This window comes from Salvelinus namaycush, chromosome 40 (genome assembly GCF_016432855.1).
Source record: "Salvelinus namaycush isolate Seneca chromosome 40, SaNama_1.0, whole genome shotgun sequence".
Classification (NCBI taxonomy): domain Eukaryota; kingdom Metazoa; phylum Chordata; class Actinopteri; order Salmoniformes; family Salmonidae; genus Salvelinus; species Salvelinus namaycush.
Window position 1 is genome coordinate 21,603,973 of NC_052346.1, and position 14,949 is coordinate 21,618,921.

A 14,949-nucleotide genomic window follows, 5' to 3' on the forward strand; every position below is an offset into this window, starting at 1 on the left:
TTAGATAATTGAACATATAATATAGACTGCTCAAAACAATAAAGGGAACACTAAAATAACACATCCTAGATCTGAATGAATGAAATATTCTTATTAAATACTTTTTTCTTTACATAGTTGAATGTGCTGACAACAAAATCACACAAATTATCAATGGAAATCAAATTTATCAACCCATGGAGGTCTGGATTTGGAGTCACACTCAAAATTAAAGTGGAAAACCATACTACAGGCTGATCCAACTTTGATGTAATGTCCTTAAAACAAGTCAAAATGAGGCTCAGTAGTGTGTGTGGCCGCCACGTACCTGTATGACCTCCCTACAACGCCTGGGCATGCTCCTGATGAGGTGGCGGATGGTCTCCTGAGGGATCTCCTCCCAGACCTGGACTAAAGCATCCGCCAACTCCTGGACAGTCTGTGGTGCAACGTGGCTGTTGGTGGATGGAGCGAGACATGATGTCCCAGATGTGCTCAATTGGATTCAGTTCTGGGGAACGGGCGGGCCAGTCCATAGCATCAATGCCTTCCTCTTGCAGGAACTGCTGACACACTCCAGCCACATGAGGTCTAGCATTGTCTTGCATTAGGAGGAACCCAGGGCCAACCGCACCAGCAAATGGTCTCACAAGGGGTCTGAGGATCTCATCTCGGTACCTAATGGCAGTCAGGCTACCTCTGGCGAGCACATGGAGGGCTGTGCGGACCCCCAAAGAAATGCCACCCCACACCATGACTGACCCACCGCCAAACCGGTCATGCTGGAGGATGTTGCAGGCAGCAGAACGTTCTCCACGGCGTCTCCAGACTCTGTCACGTCTGTCACATGTGCTCAGTGTGAACCTGCTTTCATCTGTGAAGAGCACAGATGGCAAATTTGCCAATCTTGGTGTTCTCTGGCAAATGCCAAACGTCCTGCACGGTGTTGGGCTGTAAGCACAACCCCCACCTGTGGACGTCGGGCCCTCATTACCACCCTCATGGAGTCTGTTTCTGACCGTTTGAGCAGACACATGCACATTTGTGGCCTGCTGGAGGTCATTTTGCAGGGCTCTGGCAGTGCTCCTCCTTGCACAAAGGCGGAGGTAGCGGTCCTGCTGCTGGGTTGTTGCCCTCCTACGGCCTCCACATCTCCTGATGTACTGGCCTGTCTCCTGGTAGCGCCTCCATGCTCTGGACACTACGCTGACAGACACAGCAAACCTTCTTGCCACAGCTCGCATTGATGTGCCATCCTGGATGAGCTGCACTACCTGAGCCACTTGTGTGGGTTGTAGACTCCGTCTCATGCTACCACTAGAGTGAAATTACTGGCAGCATTCAAAAGTGACCAAAACATCAGCCAGGAAGCATAGGAACTGAGAAGTGGTCTGTGGTCACCACCTGCAGAACCACTCCTTTATTGGGGGTGTCTTGCTAATTGCCTATAATTTCCACCTGTTGTCTATTCCATTTGCACAACAGCATGTGAAATGTATTGTCAATCAGTGTTGCTTCCTAAGTGGACAGTTTGATTTCACAGAAGTGTGATTGACTTGGAGTTATATTGTGTTGTTTAAGTGTTCCCTTCATTTTTTTGAGCAGTGTATTTTTAGAGAATAAAGTGCCAGAACTGTCAAGACAATAACTTTTTGTGTCTGTTTCTCATTGTTACTACAGGACTAGAATTAAGTCTGAGGCCGGTAACATCAACAGTGAGGACAAACCCAGCATGTCTCTCTCCTTCCACACTGAGTCCAAACCCACAGTCACTGGGTCCTGATTGTGACAGTGGGGCCCAGTTTGCACTGCAGGATCCAGAGATGGCATCAGTGAAGCTGGAAGACTGCAGTCAAACACTGGAGCTGAATGTCAACATTAAAGATGAAGAAGAGGAGGAGGAGATTGGGACATCTGTTAATCATGGTAAGAGCAGGTTCTATCTAACTAAGTTTGTTGTTCATTCCAACTTCCCACTGTGTATGAAAAGTTGCAGTAGAACTGTTTCATGATGAACTGTTTCAATGAGAAGGTATATGTTATTTCATGCTACTGACACTTGCATGGTTTGACACCAGTATTGCCAGCATTTGTTTTATTAACTGAGCTATCTGGAGTGCTCAGAGAGTAGACTAAAGAAGTGAAGTAGACAAACTGCCAGTGTTTTAAAGTTCTATGAAGTGAGTCTGTGTAGTTACTAACTCTTGTGACAGTGAGTGGAGGATGACACGCCCCTTTTTAGCTTTCATCTCTTACCCACTTTTAGAATAGTTTTATTCCCCTGTATTGTACAGCCTACTGATATGAATACATGTCACCCGGTACAGACAGAAGAGGACCGGCCACCCCTTTGAGCCTGGTTCCTCTCTGTTTCTTCCAAGGTTCCTGCTTTCTAGGGAGTTTTTCGTGGCCACTGTGCTTCTACATCTGCATTGCTTGCTCTTTGGGGATTTCGGGTTGGTTTCTATAAAGGACTTTGTTACAACTTATGTAAAAAGAGCTTCATAAAATACATTTGATTGACATGTATATCATACCAATTGTCTGGTTGTTCTGATATTGTTCACACAGGAGACAATGTTGAGACATTCTCTACATCCAGAGAGCATCAGCAGGAAGATCACAGAGCAAAGAGGTCTCACCACTGCCCACATTGTGAGGAGATTTTCCCATTTCTATCAAAGCTAAAAATACACCTAAAAATACACACAGGAGAAAAGCTTTACTCCTGCTCTGATTGTGTAAAATGCTTCAAAACGTCAACTGCGCTAAAAGTTCATCATGGAACACACAGAGGAGAGAAGCATTTCTCCCGCTCTGACTGTGGAAAGAGTTTCTCTCATCGGGACACCTTAAAACGACATGAACATATACACACAGGAGAGAAGCCTTACTCCTGCTCTGACTGTGGAAAGAGTTTCTCTCATCGGGACACCTTAAAACGACATGAACATATACACACAGGAGAGAAGCCTTACTCCTGCTCTGACTGTGGAAAGAGTTTCTCTCATCGGAACACCTTAAAACGTCACGAACATATACACACAGGAGAGAAGCCTTACTCCTGCTCTGACTGTGGAACGAGTTTCTCTCAACTGGGTACCTTAAAACAACATGAACGTACACACAAAGGAGAGAAGCCTTACTCCTGCTCTGACTGTGGAAAGAGTTTCTCTCGACCAAGCAACCTAAAACAACATGAACATATACACACAGGAGAGAAGCCTTACTCCTGCTCTGAATGTGGGGTGAGGTTCTCTCAACTGTGCAACTTAAAAGCACATGAACGTATACACACAGGAGAGAAGCCTTACTCCTGCTCTGAATGTGGGGTGAGTTTCTCTCAACCGGTCACCTTAAAACAACATGAACGTACACACAAAGGAGAGAAGCCTTACTTCTGCTCTGACTGTGGAAAGAGTTTCTCTCAACCAAGCCACCTAAAACAACATGAACGTATACACACAGGAGAGAAGCCTTACTCCTGCTCTGAATGTGGAAAATGCTTCAAAACATCAACTGCACTAAAAGTTCATCAGAGAACACACACAGGAGAGAAGCCTTACTTCTGCTCTGACTGTGGAAAGAGTTTCTCTCGGCCAAGCCACCTAAAACAACATGAACGTATCCACACAGGAGAGAAGCCTTACTTCTGCTCTGACTGTGGAAAGAGTTTCTCTCAACTGGGTACCTTAAAACTCCATGAACGTATACACACAGGAGAGAAGCCTTACTCCTGATCTGACTGTGGGGCGAGTTTCTCTCTACTGAGCACCTTAAAAAAACATGAACGTATACACACAGGAGAGAAGCCTTACTTCTGCCCTGACTGTGGATAGAGTTTCTCTCAACTGGGTACCTTAAAACAACATGAACGTATACACAAAGGAGAGAAGACTTACTCCTTTTCGGACTGTGGGGCAAGTTTCTCTCGTCCGGACACCTTAAAACGATCTGAACATATACACACACTGGAGAGAAGCCTTACTCCTGCTCTGACTGGAAAGTGTTTCTCTTGAATGTGCCATTTAAAAAGACACCAAGGGAAACAAGAGAGGAGCCTTACCACTGATCTGACTGTAGAAAATGTTAAAACACCAGCTGAGCTTAAAGGTCATTAGAAAAAAGACAAAGGAGAGAAGCCTTACTTCTGCTCTCAATGTGGCAAGTGTTTTTCCCAATTGGGCAATGTAAAAACACACCAACGGATACACACTTGAGAGAAACCTTATCACTGCACTGACTGTGGGAAGAGATTCTACAGATTGGGCCATTTAAAAAGACACCAATGTAAACATAAAGGAGAGAAGCCTCATCAGTTCTCTCAGACCAGCTAAGATTAGACACTCCACTTAATTCTCATGTCATTAAATAATTGGCAACGTTGAATTGGATCAAATGAAGAAAGTGTAGAACACTATTGTAATCCTATAGTTTCTCACTGTGAGAGAACAATGCAGAGGAAAGGGAGCGTTATAGAATGTTAGCCTCTCTTTACTGATCAGTGTGCACCTTGTCAGTTTTGGTGTGAGAGAGAATAAAGTAGACGGCACACGTCAAACGTTTGATTTATGACCCTATGTCCGGATGACGTGTGCATGCCCATATTTGGGCATCCGGTCAGGACATCCTGGCGGGAAGTGATCACGTGGTTATGCCCATATATGGGCATCCTGTTCCTGTTCTCACGCCTTAGTGAGTGCGGCAATATTTATATAATGCCTTTGAAGTTGCCATGATGATTGATGTCTAGGGACATCTTTGAACTGGGGGGGATGAACATTTCAAAGTTTGACCCCCCCACCCCCTGTTTTATTGACCTTAGGGTTGTTGTCTATGAAACACGAATGTCCTGGGGTATTGGGGTTGGCAGACGCCTTATACATAAAGCCCAGAACAAGACATGCGGCCCCAGAACACTAAACAAGATTTTTAAAATCAGCATGGATTTTGTGATCAGTGGCAAAGCAGTGATGACTGTAACAACGGAAGCAGGACCTCGGTTGAAACATAGAGAAAGGGCCAAGTATCAAGCCACAATATACGATGCGCCAAAAAAGCGGTTTCTAAGTGTGTATAGAACCCAAATACCGCCCGCAACTGCTCTGAAAGATCAAGTGCTGATGTCTAATGGACATCAATGGGGGTATCGGTTTGATTACCTGGCCTGTAGAGTGAACCTCTATACAGTAGGAGAAGAATATACAGACCAGACTTTAGGAGTGGACTACAGGCTTGAAGACTGGATGGTTTTTCGCAAGGTTGTGTGTCCCGAACTGAGCCTTATCACCAAGGGGTATAGCTTGTTCACGGGCTACGAGACCCGTTGGGAAGGTGCCCCTGACTCCTCAGGAAGAATATTTCACAGGGTGAAAATACAAAGAAAGAATGGACTTCTATGTGGCTACGTGGAGTTCTATATCAGCAACGAGGAAACCCGCAACCAAAACATTTGTGATGGTGGCCTGACTGGGGATTTTAGGTTGCGCATGCTTATTCCTTTTAAAATTTGGGATCTAATGGAATTGAAAATGTTACAGCTGTTGGACGCTCTCTTTGTGCAGAGCCAACAGCGGCAGAGCATTGTTCATGTAAAGAAGTGCATAATATATACGAATCCTGAGGATTATGATTCAAAGGAGCCCCAAGAAGGTACATCCTCAGAAGGGACAGCCTCCGAAGAAAACTAAGTACGCGGCTGGGTTAACCACGCCCTGATACCCAAAGGACTGGTTCAACAATAAAAGGAGTGCCCTTAAAGCCTCCAGTTCTTCATTTCATCATACACCATGAATATTCATACAGCATACCAGGACTCCGATACGACATGGGGGCCAGACCCTAAGGACTCTATGCCTCGCAGCCCGACATTCTACTCCCCCCTGGCGAGACCCACGACACCCCCTACATTTACACAGCCTGAGGATGTGTTTGATGGGGTAGTCAGTACTATTTTTGTGGACACCATCTAGGCCTCTGTAGCCACACTTTTAGACGTGGTGATTGGAGAATATATAAGAGAAAAATGCATCGGTTGTGAGATCAATCAACCCAGCCAGCGCGTCATCCGTGCCTATACGACCCGCCAAGATACTACTTCTTCAACCATTTTGAGGAGCTGGTGAAAAGACTGTGGTCCTGCAGGTTTATACCATCGCTGGTCAGAGCCCTGGAGTCTATGGGTCTTGTGCCGTCTATCCCCAGAGTTTACGGGGTAACCGAGGCATTCCTACATGAACTGAAGGAGGCAATCTACATCCACGAGAAACTCAAAGAAATCCGACACACCCTGGTGGACGACAATAAATACCGGGAAGCTGTGGTGGCTGTGATGACTTTCTGGCTCAATAAACCCCAAGAGACCGAGTGACATTTTGTTATTTAGTTGTAAAGCAATGGGTAACTATGTGTCTACGATGTTAGAGAGAATAAATAAAATTCTTCTTTTGAGAGAACTTACAAATGTTATGCATCAGATTATTGAAAATAAAGTGAACAATGTATCGTTCTACACGACACACAATGCCTGGGTTAATGAAGAGCATGTGCTGAAAATGGAACAAATCATGAATCATGTACGACATACGGCCGAGAGTCTGCAATGGACACAACTGGTATCACGTCTTGTGGATGATTCTGAAGAATTAGAAACAACTTTGTCTAAGATTTTACTTTATTTGTTTGAAACACCATTTAATTGTAACGTGTATCATATTTGTTTATATGCTTATATATCGGACATGTGTGTTTTTAAAAATTCAGCGACACAAGCCTGTAAATCTAAACCAAATATACAGGGTGTTGCATGCTGTGATCGTTGAGAAAACTGGGACATGTATCCTGCAAAGAATCCTGAATTGTCTGTATACGTAATACTAGATGCATAAAATAAAAATTCTAAAATGAAAGTGAAATGTTGTCGTTATTTGAAAGTGGCTCATTAACCTCTCTGCGCTTGCGTCCCAACAGCCATGTTAAAATGTAGAGCGCCAGATTCAAAAAAATTATATAAAATTAAACTTGATTAAATCACACATATAAGATACGAAATTAAAGCTACACTCGTTGTGAATCCAGCCAACATGTCAGATTTCAAAAAGGCTTTTCGGCGAAAGCATAAGATGCTATTATCTGATGATAGCAAAATGTCAAGAGAGTGTAGCCTATTTCAACCATGCCGGCGCTACTCAAAACGCAGATATAAAATATAAAACATGCATTACCTTTGACGAGATTCTTTTGTTGGCACTCCAATATGTCCCATAAACATCACAAATGGTCCTTTTGTTCGATTAATTCCGTCCATATATATCCAAATTGTCCATTTATTTGGCGCCGTTGTACCAGAAAAAGCATCGTCCAATTTGCACAAAGTCACGACAAAATATCTAAAAAAATTACCTCTAAACTTTGCCAAAACATTTCAAAGTACTTTTGTAATACAACTGTATTTGTAAACGTTAATAATCGATAAAATTGAAGACGGGTCAATCTGTTTTCAATACAGGAGATCAACAAACGAACGCTACTTTTCTAGTATTGCGCAACTCTCAAACAGTACACAAGACGTTACTCTACTTCCTGGTGTCCTTCTTCTTCATTTCACAAATGAATAACCTCAACCTATTTCCCAAGACTAGTGACATCCAGAGGAAGCAGTAGGAACTGCAAGTAAACTGATCAGAATTCTGACCTGCCTATAATAACTATTTGAACACAGTGACTTAAAAAAAAAAAAAGTTTGTCCTCGGGGTTTTGACTGCTTTATATAAGTTCTGTTATACTTACAGATATGATTCCAACAGTTTTAGAAACTTCAGAGTGTTTTCTATCCAAATCTACTAACAATATGCATATCTTATATTCTGGGGATGAGTAGAACGAAGTTGAAATTGGGCACGCTATTTTTCCATAAGTGAAAACTCTGCACCCTATCCCCAAGAAGTTAACGTTATTGTACCTCAGTGAGGCAAGAAGGATGGCGGAGCAGATGTTGAAAAACATTTATTATAATCCCTCTAACCCCGGGTCTTATGGGGGTAAAGAGCATTTCCAGAGAGCTATAGCCGAAGAAACCGGTAGCCTGTTAAGCGAATGAGTGGTTATCAGAGCAGGATGCATTAACTCTCCATAAACCTTTAAGAAAACAATTTCCAAGAAATAGTTTTTTCTGCGCATCCCTTGTCCCAATTTCAGGCGGATCTATGTGACATGCAGGCCCTTGCAGATAAAAATGATGGAAATCGCTACATGCTAACGGTTATAGATATTTTCTCTAAAATAGCATTTGTAAGGGGCTTAAAAAATAAGAGCGGGGCAGAGGTGACCCGGGCCTTTGACTCCCCCCAAGAAAGTGCAGACTGATGGTGGAAAATCATTTTTTAATAATACTTTTCAGAAACTCATGAAGCACAATATCGTACATTTTGCTACAGGCTCGGATTTGAAAGCTTCAGTTGTTGAACGCTTTAACAGAACTCTGAAGGAGCGGATGTGGAGATATTTTACAGCTCACAACACGCATAGATATAACGATATAGTTCAAGATTTAGTGAAGGGATACAACAGCAGTTACCATAAGAGTATACGTATGAAGCCCTCCGAGGTCTCTTCTGAAAACTCTTTTCAAGTCTTTAAAAATCTGTATGGTTTGTTCCCCTTTCGTCGTAAGAAAAAAATAAAAATGCTATTCATAGTGGGGGACTTGGTGCGTATATCCTAGCTGGGGGGTGTTTTCGACTAAAAATATGAGCAAGGTTACAGCGATGAGTTGTTCACCGTTACCGAGTGTCTGCCACGCATACCCCCGGTCTACAAGTTAAAAGATTATGACGGGGAACTTATAGAGGTATCTTTTTATGAGAAGGAATTACAGAAGGTACAGTTGGGTAAAGACAAAGTCTTTCACGTGGAGGAGATTCTAGATCAAAAGAGAGAAAAGGGTAAAAAAAAAATCATGGTACACACTGGCTTCTACCTGACTTTCCCCACTTATGCGTCTGCACATATATATCGTAATAATCAGAGTTCGAATTATACTACCAATTTTCCAAAGCCTATAGAGTTATCAGAGGCCTGGGAAGTAGGTCTCAGCGAGATTACATACCCCCATAGTTGGTATAATATCAAAGATAAGGACCGTGATTTTTATTGCAAAAAGTTATCTGAACCTGCAAAACTTATTAAGCTTAAAAAAGGATTCTATAGAACCGTCGACAGGATCGTCTCAGAGTTGAATGAACTCCTAACCCTGAACAATATGGAAATATTCCTGATCTACAACCCTATATACATAAACGGGTACAAATCTCAGGGGATGCTGACGGGGGTATAAAGACCAGCGGTAATTTAGCCTACATGTTGGGGATGGGTCCCAATAAATGGACGTATGTGAAAGATAAATTATTCCCATTCCCTGCGGATATACATGCAGGATTTTACAACATATTTGTGTATACCGACATCATATCCTATCAAAGGGTCGGAGACAGCTGTGTGCCCCTCCTGAGAACAGTTCATATAGACGGAAAGGATGGGGACATAGTCACTGTCACCTACGACAAGCCACACTACGTACCTGTAAGCAAGAAATATATTGAAAACATTCTGGTTGAGCTTAAAACGGATCAGAACGAAAACATTGAATTTACTTATGGTAAAACGATTGTAAAACTCCACTTTAGACCCTCCAAAACCTCTCTACATATATAATATTTGTAGTATATATATTTATAAACATAATACAAATACATTTAAAAAGGGTTATGGACCATCAACATCTCAACCCTAACCGCTATGTCTCATACTATGTTGATCAAGTGGGTAATGGACTACCCGGCTATTATGGATCCCCGACCATGTACGGTTCGGGGATAGGAGGTATATTTCGTAACCTCTTTAGGATGGTTTTACCGTTTATGAAGAGAGGCTTCAGCATAGCCAAACCACATTTAAAATCAGCGGCTAAAAATATAGTAAGTGAGGTTGTAGCCAAGGCTAAGACCAGAAGGGCGTCACCAGATGCCGAGCATCAAGAAGGCTCGGGGCTTATGATGTTGTCTCGAAGACCAAAAAAGAGACCTCCGGGTATAAGGCGCAGGCTTGCCCCTAAAAAGCGAAGGTTAACAGTTAAAAGAAACTCAGTAAGTCAAAGACGTGGTAAAGTGAGGAGGTCTGGACCAAAAACGACAAAAAGAATACTCGGAAGTATTTTCTAAAAGAACAAGCAACATGGCTCTTTTACACCACATGTCCTCTGAAGCTATAAAGACAGAGCTCGATCTTTTCACGGCCCCCTTAACCCAACATTCAATAGAGAGGTCCAGTTATGTGGAGATAGCCCCACTCTCTGTCATTACCGACAACGGTCCTATAGAATTTTTCATACCAGGCCACGGTGACAACTATCTGGACTTCAACAACACCTTGGTGCATTTGCGTCTAAAAGTGACCAAAAGAGATGGCACTAATATTGCAGGCGATGCCAGTGAGTCTCATTAATTACCCAGTGGCCACCATCTTCTCCCAAGTGGATGTGACTTTGGGTGAACGCCTAATCAGTCAAAGCAGTGCCACATACTCCATGATGGCCCTATAAGGGTGTTTACTCAACTACTCCGAAGACACTCTCAAGACACAATTCAGCGCCGGGCTGTTTAGCAAGGATACTGCAGGAGGCTCTATGGAATCGACAGACCCTCCCACTGGTGCAAACAAAGGACTGGAGGCACGCGCTCGCTACTGCACCGAATCTCGAGAGTTTCATTTGCTAGGGGCTATACACTCTGACATTTTCTTTCAAGAACGTTTACTCTTAAATTCAGTTGATTTAAGAGTAAAATTTACCAGGGCCAAGGATGAGTTTTGCCTGATGTCTGCCCAGGACGGGGACTTTAGTTTAACAGGGGGGCAACGCTTTTTATTGAAAAAGTGTCTGTGTCTCCGGCAGTTTGTCTGGGTCACTCACAGGCTTTGATGACAGGAAATGCCCTTTACCCTCTCCAAAGAATTACCATGAAAACCTTTAGCATACCTGTGGGCAGTAGAATCTGCAGTCAAGAAAACCTATTTCTAGGCCCTTTACCTCGATACGTGGTTATAGGTCTGGTTGATCACGCCTCTAATACGGGCAGCTTAGATAAAAAAAAATAAAAAAAATTCAACACTTCAATGCAGAGTATGTAGCTCTCTGTCAGGAAGGACGTCAGGTCCCTGCTAAGGCTTTCCAACCGCAATTTAATAACCGGATATCTGTGCGAGAATTTTACAATCTATTCCTGGATACAGGGCGGCATCTAAAAGATCTCTCTTTACCTATTGACAGAAATGATTTTGCAGAGGGTTACACATTGTATGCTTTCAATTTATCACCTGATGATGACACCTCAGGAAATCTGTCTGTGGCGTCCCAAGGTAACCTTGGGCTGGAAATGCGTTTCCATACACCTTTAGCCTGTACAGTTAGCATGATTGTTTATGCATGCTCTGATTCAATCTTGGAAGTGAATGCCCGAAGACAGGTCTTAGTGGATTATTATTAAGGATTGTTGAGCAAAGACATGAATACCCAAGAGTTGGAAGGGCTCTTGAGCCGATTGATTGGAAAACAATTTTGTGGAGTGTTGGCTTGTGATGAATTACCTATTGAGAAATGGCCGGAGCGGCCTGCCATGTTTATTGTCAATACCCATCCTAAACACATGCCGGGTGAACATTGGCTCGCTATGACATTAGAAGAGGAAGGAGGAAGAAAAATCTAAACTTTTTTTGATTCCTACGGCTTTCCCCCCCTGTTTTTCACATTTCCCCAAATCTATTAAAGAATTTTTGACCAAAAACGGATCAAAGATATACTACAGCATCAAACAAGTGCAAGATAACCTTTCCACTACATGCGGTCAACTGCGTATTCTACCTATGCCAAAGAGCCCGGGGAGTTTCTTTTGAAGATGTTATGTCTCTTTATAAGGATGATTTAAGAAGTAATGATAACGTTGTAGCTTGTTTTGTTAGAAAATATCAAAAGTGTTCAAATGTGTGTCCTTTAAGACCGTGTAATCAAGGCGTATGCTCACGTCAAATGTTTCAAGAATGCCACAAATGTTAAATTGCTTATTTTTTCAAATAAAATGTATTGAATTTAATCATAGTCATTCAAAAGTCATTCAAAAGTCTAACCACCCAGAGAGATCGGGATTAGGAAAAGGTCCTGAGACGTTCAGGGGGGTAAATGAGTTATCATCATCCCTTTCATATGGGGGCGGGGTTGTTGGGGCATCTTTAGGGGTGCTGTATCTCGTTGAAGGTTTTTGTTTTAAAGCTTGAATCTGTTGACGTAGCTTATAGTTGGGTACACCCGAGAGGGGAATGTTGAGGATTGCCAGGGCCTTAAGAAACTGACGCCACCCGGGAGGTCTTCTGTCATCAGCAACCTTGTGGGCAGCCGTGGTACTTTTAAGCAAGTCAAGCATATGTGAACCCCTGACAACAGCGCCCTGAAGGATAAACTCTCCTCTGTCATTCCAAGTAGCGGTCCCCTTTGAGTCTTTTATCTTGTTCATAATGTATCTAACATTTTTCCTGTTACGTACCAGAACATGTGTCAACATGTCCTGCATAACTTTATCTTCAACAGGCATTTGATCTTCAACCGGTAAGATCGCAGGTACAGGCGTCACAGGGGCTTGGCTCTCGCTAGGCCCGTCATCTTTTAAAGGGTCCGGTAGGGAAAGCGTTAAATGGTTGGTCTCTCTCTCCCCTTGTTTTACCAAGGCCAAATACCTTTGCAATAGGTTTGTGTATTTTTGGATCTTATCGTAGGGGTTCAATCCTTTTCGGTTCAAAATATCCTTCATGGCCGTATCCAAATAATTTCCCGCTGTTTGTCTGATATTTTCAGGACCCTGCATTTGTTTTTTAAGTCTATCCAACTCTTGTTGTGGCACCAAATACATTGTATTGGCCATCACACTCGGTGTTCACCCCCCACGTCTGGCAGCAATAAGGCTGGTGATGAAGGGCACAGCTATACTTAGTAAAGGTAGAAGAAAACCCCCAGACTGTTGTATGCTATGTCTTTTCTTTTGAAGACTGGCCCTTTTATTGGCAAAGCGTTTGATCGCGGTCTTTTGTCTCTTTAATTTTTTCAATTGGTTCAGGGTGAGTGGAATGCGTCCTTTGAGAAGATTCAAAGCAATCTCACACAGGGATAATATGAGATCTGAAGAACAGCGACCCAAGATGGCCTTCCGTTCTTTAGTTGTAGACCCAACTAGGCTTCTCAAGAGGGGCAGGTTTCTTTTTAAATGCAGAGACATAGCTGTTACTTTTTTGGAATGTACGCAGCAGGCCACTGCCATGGGAACAGACCGGTTCGTAGCCTCAGGTGTTCTGGAGTATTTGCTTTTAAATCCACGATTAAATAAGAAAATGGCGCTTTGGTAGTGTCCTCATAGCTCTCCATACAGTAGGATTTCCTTCCCGGGTACATCTGTTGAGCTAGAGTGCTAATTTGCAGTTTGTCTCTAGGATTTTTGAACAAAACCATGTAATTGGCGTTCAAGTTAATGGTACGGCTATTTTTACCTTGGTGAAACACATTCTGCACCAAGTAAAGCACGGACAGGTTTCTATGATGAGTATATTGGGTAAAAGCTCGTGCAATTTTGGGATGTTCGCTACCTGCAAATAGCAAATCGTCCAAAACCAGCAGATTGTTTTTATGAGGAGGGAGAAGTTCATCATCAGACAGAGATTCAGGTATTCCTTCAACAAACTTGATTTTTATTGTCTTCAATAATTCATCATACAGAGGTTGATAACATGAATAACACCACACAATATTATCCGGCTTTTGAGATAACACATGTTCAGAATTCTCTAAAATACTTTTTACAAAGCAAGTTTTACCAATATTTGATGGGCCTGCGATTAAGGCCGAAAATGGCAGTTGCAACCGGGGGTCAAAACCAGCTACAGCAGTACTTATATCTTAAGCTTTAAGACACACTGGGGGGGCTTGTAGCATAAGTCAGTAGCCAAAGGGCAATGTGGTCCCGTCAGGCAATAGCAGTTTCTTGTCATAGACTACCCTGAATCTTTTAGTAAGTGGGGTGTTCCTTAGATGGAAGCCCTTTTTATCCCTAACAATTTTTTTGTAGGAGCTCAAAATCTCCAAGTCGCTATTCCTGTCGTTTATGAACCCCTCAACCAAGCGTGTGATTGATTCCAAGTTTACACGCGGGGCATTTTCATAGTTTTGAGTCACGCCTTTGGCTTTCAACACCACGTGATTGTCTTTAGTCCTAAAAGCATAGCTTTTGGATCCACATGAGGACCATTCTGTGATATGGTCACCCTCTTCGAGTTCACTCGTTAAAACTTCTTGTCAATATGGGGGCGCTGTTTTCACTTTGTAAAAATTTGTTCCCAAATTAAACTGCCTCATACTCAATTCTTGCTCGTACAATATGCATATTATTATTACTATTGGATAGAAAACACTCTCTAGTTTCCAAAACCGTTTGAATTATATCTGTGAGTAAAACAGAACTCAAGTTGGAGCAAACTTCCTGTCAGGAAGTGAGAAATCTGAAATCGGGCACTCTGTTCTAGGGTCAGTTTATTAATTTGCATGTATTATATTGGTCGACATGCACTGCATACGCCTTCCCCTAGATGTCAGCAAGCAGTGAGAATTGGAATGGAGCTGCTAGGCAGATCTGAGGCCATATAAAGGGTCTTGGTACGTAGGGTGCACTCTTTTCAACGTTCGCCATGACGCGAGACAGACCTCAGGATGGCATTCTGGAAAGCTCTCGTTATAGGCCTTAGATATATCCGGCTCTGATTTTATTCGATATAGGTGTTAAAAACGTCATAATGTAGTTATTTTAAACCGAGTTATATCATTTTATATCAGTATATTGCGATTTTCGGAATTTTCTTAGTGCTGCGTTATAGTGAGTTGGA

The 14,949-nt window shown here is 42.6% G+C and overlaps 1 pseudogene; it reads left to right on the forward strand.

The window, feature by feature from the left end:
* The first annotated feature begins 2,290 nt into the window (after nt 1-2,290).
* LOC120033480 lies at nt 2,291-6,416 on the forward strand (annotated as a pseudogene).
* The last annotated feature ends 8,533 nt before the right edge of the window (nt 6,417-14,949 follow it).